The sequence below is a fragment of the Sus scrofa genome, chromosome 1, assembly GCF_054392235.1.
Source record: "Sus scrofa isolate SSC_HxYL_T2T_F1_AM1 chromosome 1, Sscrofa_HxYL_maternal_Yorkshire_Landrace_v2.0, whole genome shotgun sequence".
Taxonomy (NCBI): Eukaryota; Metazoa; Chordata; class Mammalia; order Artiodactyla; family Suidae; genus Sus; species Sus scrofa.
Genome location: NC_139383.1, coordinates 90,007,322 through 90,019,780, shown reverse-complemented (window position 1 = coordinate 90,019,780; position 12,459 = coordinate 90,007,322). Strand labels below are relative to the sequence as shown.

Below are 12,459 nucleotides of genomic sequence, written 5' to 3'. Positions count from 1 at the left end.
GTAATGCTGAATAAATGGAACTAGTCCCTCCTGGGGAAAAACAGTTACAAATTGAACACTAGAAAAGCAAGTCACTTAAAAAAATATCTTAAATGTGTTGATCTGCATGCACTTTATTTAAAATGTGTTTCAGTCTGTGTGGCTTTTATTTCAATCAGGAAGGGATCGACTCTATATGTAGTCTAAAAAGAGTAGAAAAGGTGAATGAAAAGGCCCTTAGAACATGTGGGGTAGGGAGAGGGACTGGGCCGGTGTTTTCCTTGGCCCCCAGGGAGAGGGTGCTGGGCATTGTCCAGGCAGCAAATGATGACAGGGCCAAGTGGAGGGAGGGAGGCTTGTGGGGGTGTCGGGTGGGAGGGAGTTGTCTAGCCAGCTAAGCCTGTCCTCCTGTGCCATAGGGTAGGCAGGAACCCTGAGACCACTTGTGTGGTCAGCCTGGTTCAGGCCTAAGGTGGGGCTGGTGGAAACCAAGGTCAGGCCTGGAGTCTCTGTGAGCAAGTCTACCCCCTTGCAGCGCTGTCCACACAGCCCCTGAGAAGACCTAGCCTCTGGGACATGGTCAGCGCAGTCACACTCCCTTAGTGGCACAGCGATCTGTATGCAGATCATGTTGTCCTTTCTTTTTTATTCCTTTTATGGCCGCTTGGTGGTATATGGAGTTTCCAGTCCAGGGATCCGGGCCTCAACTGTGACCTACACTGCAGCTGTGGCAACCCCAGATCCTATAACCCACTCTGCTGGGCCAGGGATCAACCTGCTTTCTGGCATGGCAGAGATGCTTCAGATCCCATTGAGCCACAGCAGGAACTCCCAGATAGTGTTGTCCTTGGACTAGTCATAGGATGTTCCAGAGACTTTGATCTGGTCTGGCATCGAGGTGACTGCTAGGGTACACACACTGCGCACGTGGCCCTCTGCGACCTATACCTGATACTTGGACTTGAGGTCCCGCAGGTGGATAAAGTTGTCCTGGTGCCACAGACACTGTGGTGACTCATCATGGTGACAGAGTAGACACTGCTGCCCATGGCTATAGGACATGGATGAAGTTGAGTGGCCAGATATCCCAGATCTTGACTGTACAGTTAGGAGCCACTTCACACATACAGGTATCTCTGGGTGGCCACCAGGGCCTGCACCCAGTTGTTGAGGTCCCTGAGTAAATGGGTAGCAGGAAAGAGACAGTGACTGAGACATCTCTTTGTAGTCTAGAAGTGAAAGATGAGAGAGAATTAGTCCATCAGCTAGCTGAGCCAAAATATAATTTTTTTTTTTTTGGTGTTTTTAGGGCTACACCTATGGCATATGGAAGTCACCAGGTCAGGGATTGAATTGGACCTACAGCTGCTGGCCCGCAACACAGCCACAGAAATGTGGGATCCAAGCCGCATCTTTGACCTACACTGCAGCTCACAGCAACCCCAATCCTTAACCCCCTGAGCAAGGCCAGGGATTGAACCTGTGTCCTTGTGGATGCTAGTCAGATTCGTTTCCACTGAGCCATGATGGGAGCTCCATCAAAGGAATTTTAGAGCATGAAAACAGAAGACATATTTCCTGGAGGGTCTGACAATCTAAAGGTGATACAGTGCACACAGAGATAATGAAACTGTGTTACCAGTTCAGAATCTTTCAAAATGATACCACCAGGAATTTCTGCTATGGCTCAGTGGGTTCAGCAGCATCTTGGGAGCGCTGGAATGCAGGTTCGATCCCCAGCTTGGTATAGGGTGTTAGCTTAGATCATAACTGTGGATGGGATCTAATCCCTGGCCTGGGAACTCCATATGCCCAAGGGGTTGGCAAAAAAGAAAATAAAGAAAGAAAATGAAAACAAAATTGAAGTGGCTTGCTGGCTCAAAGGCTGAAAAACGTTAAAAAAATCAAAGATACCAGCCAAAAGATATTAGCCAAAACACTCCAACCGTAATAACAAACATTGCATAACTTTGATCAGTGTAGTCAGATGTTATCCACATTAGGTGGGTAATGTTATCATTTTGCACGTGAGGAAACTGAAGCTTAGGCAGGCCGCAGACTAAGGACGTTCTTAGAGTCTAATAGCCAGTCAACAACTTTTGCCCAGTTTCTGAGTACAAGCTGGGACCTCACATCTCTGAACTGTCAGTAGAAATATTGAGTGAAGCTTGTGACCTCAACTCTCGAGTGAGAATTCAACAATGTCTATAACCTACTTTATGTGGGATAATGTATCTTTTTTTATTAGAGTGTAGATAATTTACAGTGTTATGTCAATTTCTGCTGTATAGCATAGTGACCCAGTTTTATATATATACTCCTTTTCTTATATTATCTTCCATCATAGTCTATCCCAAGAGAATGGATATAGTTCCCTGCATGGCAGGACCTCATTGTTTATCCATTCTGAATGCAATAATCTGTATCTACTACCCCCAAACTCCCAGTCCATCCAACTCCCTCTTCCCTCCCTGTTGGCAACCACAAATCTCAGTAGATATTTAGTGCATAAAACTACCCACTTTATAGCCCAAGAATGATAAAACTCACAATTGTTTATGGAATTAAAATACTGTTATCCATGAATTGAAACATAAACTTCAGGTCTAACCAAATAAGTTGTAAGAGTTGACATAGGACCTGGATAAATTAATAAAAAATTGTTTACAAATATCATTTGTATGATTTAAATATAAACAATTATATGTATGCAGCTTTCACTTTTAAAACAAAAATAACATGTGAATACATACACAAGTAAGTCTTCTATCCATTGTTTGTAAAAATAGACAAGGAGGTTAGAGAGGAACAAAATTAAAAGTTAAGATTAACTTGCAGTAAAATTAGAGCCCAAATTTCTTGTAAAATGGTTGAAAATTTCTAAACATTCCAACTGTCACTCCAAAGAGAAACTTTGATCAGTTACATGATTCAAGTTGTCCATGAGATAAATAGGGCAGAACACAGAGTTCCTGCTGTGGCTCAGTGGGTTAAGAATCTGACTGCAGCAGCTTGGGTCGCTGTGGAGGTGCAGGTTCAATCCCCAGCCCAACACAGTGGGTTAAAGGAGCCAGCATTGCTTGGCTGTAATATTATATCCCAGATGTGGCTCAGATTCTGTCTCTGGCTGGAGAAGCTCCATATGCCATGGGTGTGGCCTTAAAAAAACCCCAAAACTAAAAAAAAACAAAAACCAACAGAAAAATCCAGAGCAGTTCAGTACAAGAGATGCTTGAATATTCTTGTAGCTGAGCCTGCAGAGACTTTTCCTGGGGGTTGGGTAGAACAGTTTTCATCAGTATATCTGTACCGCTGACAGGATGGTCCCCATTCAGGGTGGGGACACTCCCTGGGGACACTGTGGAAGTCTGTGGAGGTGTTTTTGTTGTCACAATGACTTGTGACAGGGCCAGGGATGCAAGACTCCCTGCAAAGGGAGGGACTGTCTCACAGAGGGAAGAAAAAATTTACTCAATTCTCACACACATGTCCCTGATGTCACGTGGCCATTCCCATGGGGGAAATTCTGTTGTAATAATTTTTTCAAGTCTGGAGCTCACTTTTGTTTGGCATATAAACAGAAAGTAAATTTTGAATTTTGAAGATACTGACATTTCCAAGAGTGTCTCTATCGTGTAAATTGAGAGAAGATCAGAAGATCATACTTTGTTTTGTTTGACGCTTCATCAAGAGTTTTTCACTGTTTTGGACATTGGATCACTGCCTGCAGCACATAGCTTATGGTGGTTGTGAATGCTGCCTTTGTGGTGATTCCATGTATATGTGCAGGGATGGGGCACGTTATTATTATGTCCTCTATAATAATCATGTCTGAGCATTTACTTATTGAAACACATATTATTTTATGACTAATTACCTTTCTTTAATTTCTTCTTTGCATTATATAGTTAAAGCATTGCATTATTTTAAAATCATATCCTGATAGGAAGTATTCCATGAATTTCATTTCAGGATATTTGAGAGGATGTTAGACGTTTGTCATAGAAAGATGGTGGTGGATTGGATTTAGGACTACTGATTTATTTTTATGACAGCTCAATGATGTAGGTGAGTATAGTTTTCTCCTTTTCCTTTTCTTTCTTTCTTTTTTTTTCTTAATGGCTGTACCAGCAGCATATGGAAGATCCCAGGCCAGAGACAGACTCGCAGTCACAGCTGCAGCAACGCCAAATCCTTTAACCCATTGTGCTGGGGATCAAACTCACCGCTTTACAGCCACCGGAGCTGCTGTAATTGGATTCCATTTTTTTATTTTATTACTCAATGAATTTATTACATTTATAGTTGTACAATAATCATCGCAATCCAATTTTATAGGATTTCCATCCCACAACCCCAGCGCATGCCCCCACCCCCCCAAATTGTCTCCTTTTTCAAAGTCTGTGAGTCTGTATCTGTTCTGCAAAGAAGTTCAGTCTCTCCTTTTTACAGATTCCACATGCCAGTGACAGCATTTGATATTGGTGTCTCATTGTATGGCTGACTTCACCTAGCATGATAATTTCTAGGTCCATCCATGTTGCTAAAAATGCTGGTATTTTGTTCCTTTTAATGGCTGAGTAATATTCCATTGTGTATATGTACCATATCTTCTGGATCCACTTCCTCTGTCGATGAACATTTAGGTTGTTTCCATGTCTTGGCTATTGTAAATAGTGCTGCAGTGAACACTGGAGTACATGTGTTTTGTGAGTCATGGTTTTCTCTGGATAGATGCCCAGGAGTGGGATTGCTGGATCAAATGGTAGTTCTATTTTTAGTTTTCTGAGGCATCTCCATACTGCTTTCCACAGTGGTTGCACCAATTTACAATCCCACCAACAGTGTACTAGTGTTCCTTTTTCTCCACACCCTCTCCAGCTCTTATTGTTTGTAGACTTTTAGATGATGGCTATTCTGGCTGGTGTAAGGTGGTACCTCAGAGTGGTTTTCATTTGCATTTCTCTAATAATGAGTGATGTTGAACATCTTTTCATGTGGTTTTTGGCCATTTGTATGTCTTCTTTAGAGAACTGTCTGTTTAGATCTTCTGCCCATTTTTGGATGGGGTTGTTTGTTGTTTTGGTATTGAGCTGTAGAAGTTGTTTATAAATTTTGGAGATGAATCCCTTGTCAGTCAATTCACTTGCAAAGATTTTCTCCCATTCTGTGGGTTGTCTTTTCGTTTTGTTTAGGGTTTCCTTTGCTGTGCAGAAACTTTTAAGTTTCATTAGGTCCCATTTGTTTATTTTTCTTTTTATTGTCAATACTCTAAGAGATGGATCTGAGAAGATGTTGCTGTTGTTTATGTCAGAGAGTGTTTGGCCTATGTTTTGCTCTAAGGGTTTGATAGTGTCTGGTCTTATATCTAGATCTTTAACCCATTTGGAGTTTATTTTTGTGTATGGTGTTAGGAGGTATTCTAATTTCATTCTTTTCCATGTGGCTGTCCAGTTTTCCCAGCACCACTTATTGAATATGCTGTCCTTCTCCATTGCCTATTCTTGCCTCCTTTGTCATAGATTAGTTGGCTGTAGGTGCGTGGGCTTAATTCTAGGCTTTCTAACCTGTTCCACTGAACTATATTTTTATCTTTGTGCAAGTACCATATGATTTTGATGACTGTTGCTTTGTAGTAGAGTCTGAAGTCCGGGAGTCTGATTCCTCCAGCTCCATTTCTCTTTTTCAGGATGGCTTTGGCTATTCTGGGATTTTTGTGCTTCCAAAGAAACTTTAAAATATTTTGTTCGAGTTCTGTGATAAATGTCTTTGGTAATTTGATAGGGATTGCATTGAATCTGTAGGTTGCCTTGGGTAGTATAGTCATTTTGATAATATTAACTCTTCCAATCCATGAGCATGGTATGTCTTTCCAACTGTTTGTGTCATCTTTGATTTCTTTCATCAGTGGCTTATAGTTTTCAGAGTACAGATCTTTTGTCTCTTTAGGTATGTTTACTCCTAGGCATTTTATTCTTTTGGATGTGATGGTAAATGGGATTGCTTCCCTAATTTCTCTTTCTGATCTTTTTTTGTTAGTAAATAGAAATGCCGTCATTTTTCTGTGTATTTAATTTTGTATCCAGCGACTTGGCCAAATTCATGGATGAGCTCTAACAGTAGAGTCTTTAGGATTCTCAAGGTATAGTATCATGTCATCTTCAAACAGTGATAGTTTTACTTCTTCCTTTCCAATTTGGGTACATTTTATATCTTTTACTTCTCTGCTTGCTGTGGCTAGGACTTCCAAAATTATGTTGAATAGTAGTGGCAAGAGCAGACATCCTTGTCTTGTTCCTGATCTCAGTGGGAATTCTTTTAGCTTTTCACCATAGAGAATGATGTTAGCTGTGGGTTTGTCATATAAGGCCTGTATTATGTTGAGGTAGGTTCCCTCTGTGCCCACTTTCTGAAGGGTTTTTATCAGAAACAGGTGTTGGATTTTGTCAAAGGTTTTTTTCTGTGTCTATCAAGAAGTTCATATGGTCTTTATTCTCCAGTTTGTTAATGCGGTGTATCACACTGATGGATTTGTGGATATTGAAGAACCCTTGCACCCCTGGGACAAATCCCACTTGATCATGATGTACAATCCTTTTAACATATTGTTGGATGTGGTTTGCTAGTATTTTGTTGAGGATTTTTGCATCGATGTTCATCAGTGAAATTATCCTGAAATTTTCTTTTTTTGTCATATCTTTGGTTTTGGTATCAGGGTAATGGTGGCCTCATAGGATGAGTTTGGCAGTGTCCCTTCCCCTGCAATTTTTTGAAATAGTTTCAGAAGGATAGGTATTGGCCCTTTTCTAAATGTTTGATAGAATTCACCTGTGAAGCCATCTGGTCCTGGACTTTTGTTTGTTGGAAGTTTTTTAATCACAGTTTCCATTTCAGTTCTTGTGATTGGTCCATTCTTCTTTTCTATTTCGTCTTGGTTTAGTCTTGTAAGATTGTCCTTTTCTAAGAATTTGTCCACTTTTTCTGGGTTTTCCATTTTATTGGCATATAGTTGCATATAGTAGTCTCTTGTGGTCCTTTGTATTTCTGTGATGTCCATTGTTACTTCTCCTTTTTCATTTCTACTTTTATTGATTTGCATCTTCTCTCTTTTTTTCTTGATAAGTCTTGCTAAAGGTTTATCAGTTTTGTTGATCTCTTCAAAGAACCAAGATTTCATTTCATTGATCTTTTCTATGGTTTTCTTTGTTTCTATTTCATTGATTTCTACTCTTATCTTTATGATTTCTTTCCTTCTACTAACTTTAGGTCTTGTCTGTCCTATCTTGAGCTGCTTTAGATATAAAGTTAACTTGTTTTTTTGAGCTTTTTCTTGTTTCCTGAAGTGGGCTGGTATTGCTATAAACTTTCCTGTTAGATAGTGTTTGCTGCATCCCATATGTTTGGAGTGTTTTACCTTTGTTGTCATTTGCTTCTAGGGATTTTTTTAATTTCCTCTTTGATTTCTTCAGTGATCCATTGGTTGTTTATTAGCATGTTGTTTAGTCTCCATTGTTTGTATTTTTTGCATTTTTTTCTTGTTGATGATTTCCAGTTGTACAGCGTTGTGGTCAGAAAAGATGCTTGATATGATTTCAATTTTCTTAAAGTTACTGAGGTTGGATTTTTTAGCCCTGGATGTGATCAATCTTAGAGAATGTTCCCTGTGCACTTGAGAAGAATGTGTATTCTTTTGCTTTTGGATCTGTTTTAATGCTTCATTCAGGGCCTGTGTTTCCTTATTGATTTTCTGTCTGGTTGATCTGTCCATTGCTGTAAGTGGGGTGTTAAAGTACCCTACTATTATTGTGTTATTGTCGATTTGTTCTTTTAGGTTGTTAGCAGTTGCCTTATATATTGTGGTGAACCTATGTTGCAGGCAAAGATATTTAAAATTGTTAAATTTTTATTTCTTCTTCTTGGATTGATCCTTTGATCATTATATAATGACCTTCCTTGTCCCTTAAAATATTCTTCATTTTAAGGTCTATTTTGTCTGATATGAGTATTGCTACTCAAGCTTCCTTTTGATCCCCGTTTGCATGGAATATTTTCTTCCATCCTCTCGCTTTCAATTTATATGTGTCCCTAGAAGTGAAGTGGATCTTTTGAAGACAGCATATATATGGATCTTGTTTTTGTATCCATTCAGCCAGTGTATATCTTTTGGTTGGGGCGTTTAGTCCGTTCACATTTAAGGTAATTATTGATGTGTATGTTCTTATTGCCATTTTATTAATTGCTTTGGATTTGTTTTTGTTGCTCCTTTTTCTTCCCTTCTCTTGTTCTCTCCTCTTCTGGTTTGATGACTATCTTTAGTGTTGTATTTGAGTTGATTTTTCTTATTTGTGTATCAATTGTAGATTTTTGGTTTCCCATTATTTTGAAGTTTTGATATGAGTATCTCTCTCTCTATCTATATATATATATGAGATTGTTAGAAGTTGTTGGTCTCTTAATTGCAAGTGCATCTCCAGTGTCCTGCTTTTGTACCCTCCTCTTCTCATGATTTCTGATTTGGTGGCATAATTGTGCATGGATGATTTCATGTCTTTACTGTATATATACCTTTATTGGTGAGCCTTGTCACTTCATTTGTGGTATTTTTGTTTCTGGTTGTGGCCTTTTATTTTCTGCCTGGAGAAGTTCCTTTAGTATTTGTTGTAAAGCTGGTTTGGTGGTGTTGAATCCTTTTAGCCTTTGCTTATCTGTGAAGCTTTTTGATTTCTCCTTCAAATCTGAGTTAGAGCCTTGGTGGTTAAAGTAATCTTGGTTGGAGGCTTTTTCCTTTCATCACTTTAAGTATATTGTCCCAGTCCCTTCTAGCCTGCAGAGTTTCTGCTGACTAATCTGCTGATAACCTTATCAGGGTTCCCTTGTATGTTATTTGTTTCTCTTCCCTTGGTACTTTCAATGTTTTCTCTTCATCTTTAATTTTAGTCAATTTGATTAACATTTGTCTTAGGGTGTTCCTCCTTGGGTTTATTTTATATGATACTCACTGCACTTCCTGGATTTGAGTGAGTTGTTTCTTTCCCACTTTAGGGAAATTTTTGGCTATTATCTCTTCAAATATTTTTTCTGTCCCCTTCTTTCTCTCTTCTCCTTCTGGCACCCCTATGATACGGATGTTGGTGCATTTAACATAGTCCCAGAGTTCTCCAAGACTCTCTTCATTTGTTTTCAATCTTTTTTCTCTTTTCTGATCTGCATCTTTAATTTCTACTAATCTGTCCTCCACCTTGCTTATTTGTTCTTCTGCCTCCTGTATTCTGCTGTTAGCTGCTTCTAGTGGATTTTTTATTTTAGTTACTTTATTTTGCATCTCTTCTTGTTTAATTTTATATCTTGTATCTCTTTGCTTAGTGTTTCCTGTAATTTATCCATCTTTGCCTCCAGTTTATTTCCAATGTCTTGCATCATCTTTAGCATCAAGAGTCTAAAGACTTTTTCCTAGAGGCAAAGAGTCTCCTCATCATTTAGCTGATTTTCTGGGTTTTTTCCTTTCTCCCCCATCTGAGTTATAGTTCTCTGTCTTTTCATTTTTATAACCTTTTGGTGTGGTGATCTTTTTATAGATAATAGAGTTGTAGCCTCTCTTACTTCTGGTATTTGCCCCCCTTGTGGCTGAGTTGGTGCGGGGGGCTTGCTGTAGGCTTCCTGATGGGAGGGGCTGATGCCTGCCCACTGGTAGGTGGAGCTGATTCCTATCCCTCTGGTGGGTTGGGATTTGTCTCTGGATGGGATTAGAGGCAGCTGTATGCCTGAGGGGTCTTTAGGTAGCCTGTTTACTGAGGGGCGGGTCTGTGATCCCACCTGGATTGTTGTTTGGCCTGGGGCTTCTCAGTACTGATGGGTGGGGCCAGATTTTCCTAAAATGGTCACCTCCAGAGAAAGGCACCTGATGAATATTCCCAAAATGTTTGCTTCCAATGCCCTTCCCCCACAACAATCCACAGTCTCCCCTGTTTTCCCAGGAGGTCATCCAAAAACTGGGTCAGGTTTGACCCAGATTCCTTTGGAGACTTTGTTTTGCCCTGTGACCCAGATTCCTTCACAGACTTTGCTTTGCCCTGGGACCCAGGGTGCATGAAAGTCTGTGTGTGTTTTTTAAGAATGGGTCTCCGTTTCCCCTAGTCCCATGGATCTCCTGTGCACAAGTCCCATTGGCCTTCAATGCCAGATGCTCTAGGGGCTCTTTCTCCCAGTGCCATCTCCCCACAGGTGAGAACCCTAACCCTATCCCTAACTCTAACCCTGATGTGGGGCTCAGAATTCTCACTCCTGTAGGTGAGTTTCTGTGAACCAGTTACTTTCCAGTCTGTGGGGCTTCCCACCTGGGAGGTATGGGGTTGCTTATATCATGTAATTGCCCCTCCTACCTCTTGATGTGGCCTCCTTTTTGTCTTCGGGGGTAGGATATCTTTTTGAAAGTTTCTGGTCCATTTGGTTGAAGATTGCTCAGCATTTAGTTGTGAATTTTGTTGTTTTTAGGAGAGAAGTTGAGCTCCAGTCCTTCTATTCTGCCATCTTATTAGGTACTGTAATTGAACTCTTAACCAACTGTGCCACAGCAGGAGTTCTAGTTTTCTCCTTTTTTTTTTTTCTGATAAGAAACAATAATAGAAAACAACAGATAGACTAATTAATAGCTAGCCCATGCCACAGAGCTGATAATTCAGGGGCCCATGTTTTGGATTCAACATTCTTCCTATTATAGGAAGCTGATAGAAACATCAGGCAGAACAAGGGCCAAACTCTTGATAGGGCTTGAGAGGTAGGGAGCGTATGGTAATAAAAATGCACAACAGTGCAGGGTCTCTGTAGAGAGGCTTGTACTAGGACTGGCAGGTGACTGAGAGACCAGCTGGGCTTGAGGTAAAGGCAGGACAACTCTTGGTGTTTGTTTTAAGTGATGGGAATAGAGTTGTGTGACTGCTATGAGGAGTCCCCTGAGGGTTCCTTAGCCTCACCATCCCTCAGCCAAAGACAATGGTCAGTTCACTGATGGCTCGGAAGTCACAGCCATGTGCCTAGTGAAATCTGTAGCCTTGTTCTCAAGCACCTTCAATGGTCAATTTTATTAAGCATGTCCTTTTGCTATACTCCAGAGAGGTGAAACAAATGTTGTCACCAAGTTTCCTCACACTTTCTTAAGCAAGCATTGAGAAATCAGACCAACAAACAGCCTTGAATTTTTTTCTCAGTCTGAGTTTATTCACAGATTTTTTTTCCCCTTATGCTAAGATAAATGTGCTGAATTTCTTGGTTGGTTGGAAATTTCTCTTTGATTTAAAATTGATTACTGAATCTTAAATATCAAGGGCTGTTTTCATGTGTGTATACATACACTTTTAAGAACTTTTTTTTTTTTTTTTTTTAACCCTCGTTCAGAAGTGCTCAGCTTGGGTTTTGCCAGTGAAGATTAGGCATGGTAGATTAGGAAAATCTCCCTGTCTGGATTTGTTGTGTGTGAACCTCAATTGCCCTGCTTAACTTTCCATTTTTTCCAGGAGCTTCTTAAGGTGGTGATGAGCACAGTTTTAATGAGCTGGAACCTTCTTCCTCAGCTACTGTTTTGACAGGTTGTTTATGTCAAGCTTGAAGAGACTCTTATTGAGGTTAAATAGAAGAGGCACAGTAGCCAGAGAAATCTGTAGATTAGGATATTAAAATGTATCTGCATCTTCTGTTTTAAAATAACTGCTTGTGGCAGTGCTTGGCCCATTTGTTGACAAATCATTCCCAAATGACTTAGACAGGAGGCAGCAGCATGTATGAGTTAATCGGCTGCTCTTGCTCCTAAAACTTGATCAAAACTTTTTATTGACTCATTCCTATGACCCAGCATTATTATAATTTTCCTGTTAATGTATTTGACTTTCATAGGCATATTAAAAACTATGAAATATGTAGTATGCTAAATGAAAACATTTTTTTTTGTACAGATGTGAAGGATCTGTGCTCTGAAAATTATGGCATGGAAAAAAGATTGAAGATGATGAAATACATGAAAAGATACACTGTGCAGAATTCCTACTGTGGCTCAGTAGATTAAGAACCTAACTAGTATCCATGAGGATGCAAGTTTGATTCCTGGACCTGCTCAGTGGGTTAAGGATCCACCATAGGTCATAGACATGGCTTGGATCTGGCATTGCTGTAACTGCGGCAGGCTGTCGGCTGCAGCTCCAATTTGATCCTACCCTGGGAAAGTCCATGTGCCACAAGTGTGGCCCTAAAATAAATAAATAAAGATACCATCTGCTCATGCATTGGAAGAATTAATGTTGTTAAAATGGCTGTACTACTCAAGAAAACATATAGATTTCAATGCAATATCTATATAATACCAATAGCATTATTTATAAAACTAGAAGTAATAATGCTAAAATTTGTATGGAATCACAGTAGACCCTGATTAGACAAGGCAATCCTGAGAAAGAAGAACAAAGCTTGAAGTATCATGTTTCCTGATTTCAA

At 39.9% G+C, this 12,459-nt stretch overlaps 1 protein-coding gene across 2 annotated transcripts in view; it reads left to right on the top strand.

Annotated features, from left to right (window-relative positions):
* The window catches only part of LOC146406184 (uncharacterized), a 40,102-nt gene that overhangs the window by 19,750 nt on the left and 7,893 nt on the right, over positions 1-12,459 (top strand). The window contains exon 3 of one of the 2 annotated variants that reach the window (XR_014808005.1): positions 3,952-4,047. The exons of the other annotated variant lie outside the window; for it this stretch is intronic. The gene's annotated coding sequence lies outside the window, so the exon portion shown is untranslated. The remainder of the gene's footprint in view (positions 1-3,951; positions 4,048-12,459) is intronic. 2 annotated transcript variants of the gene reach the window in all.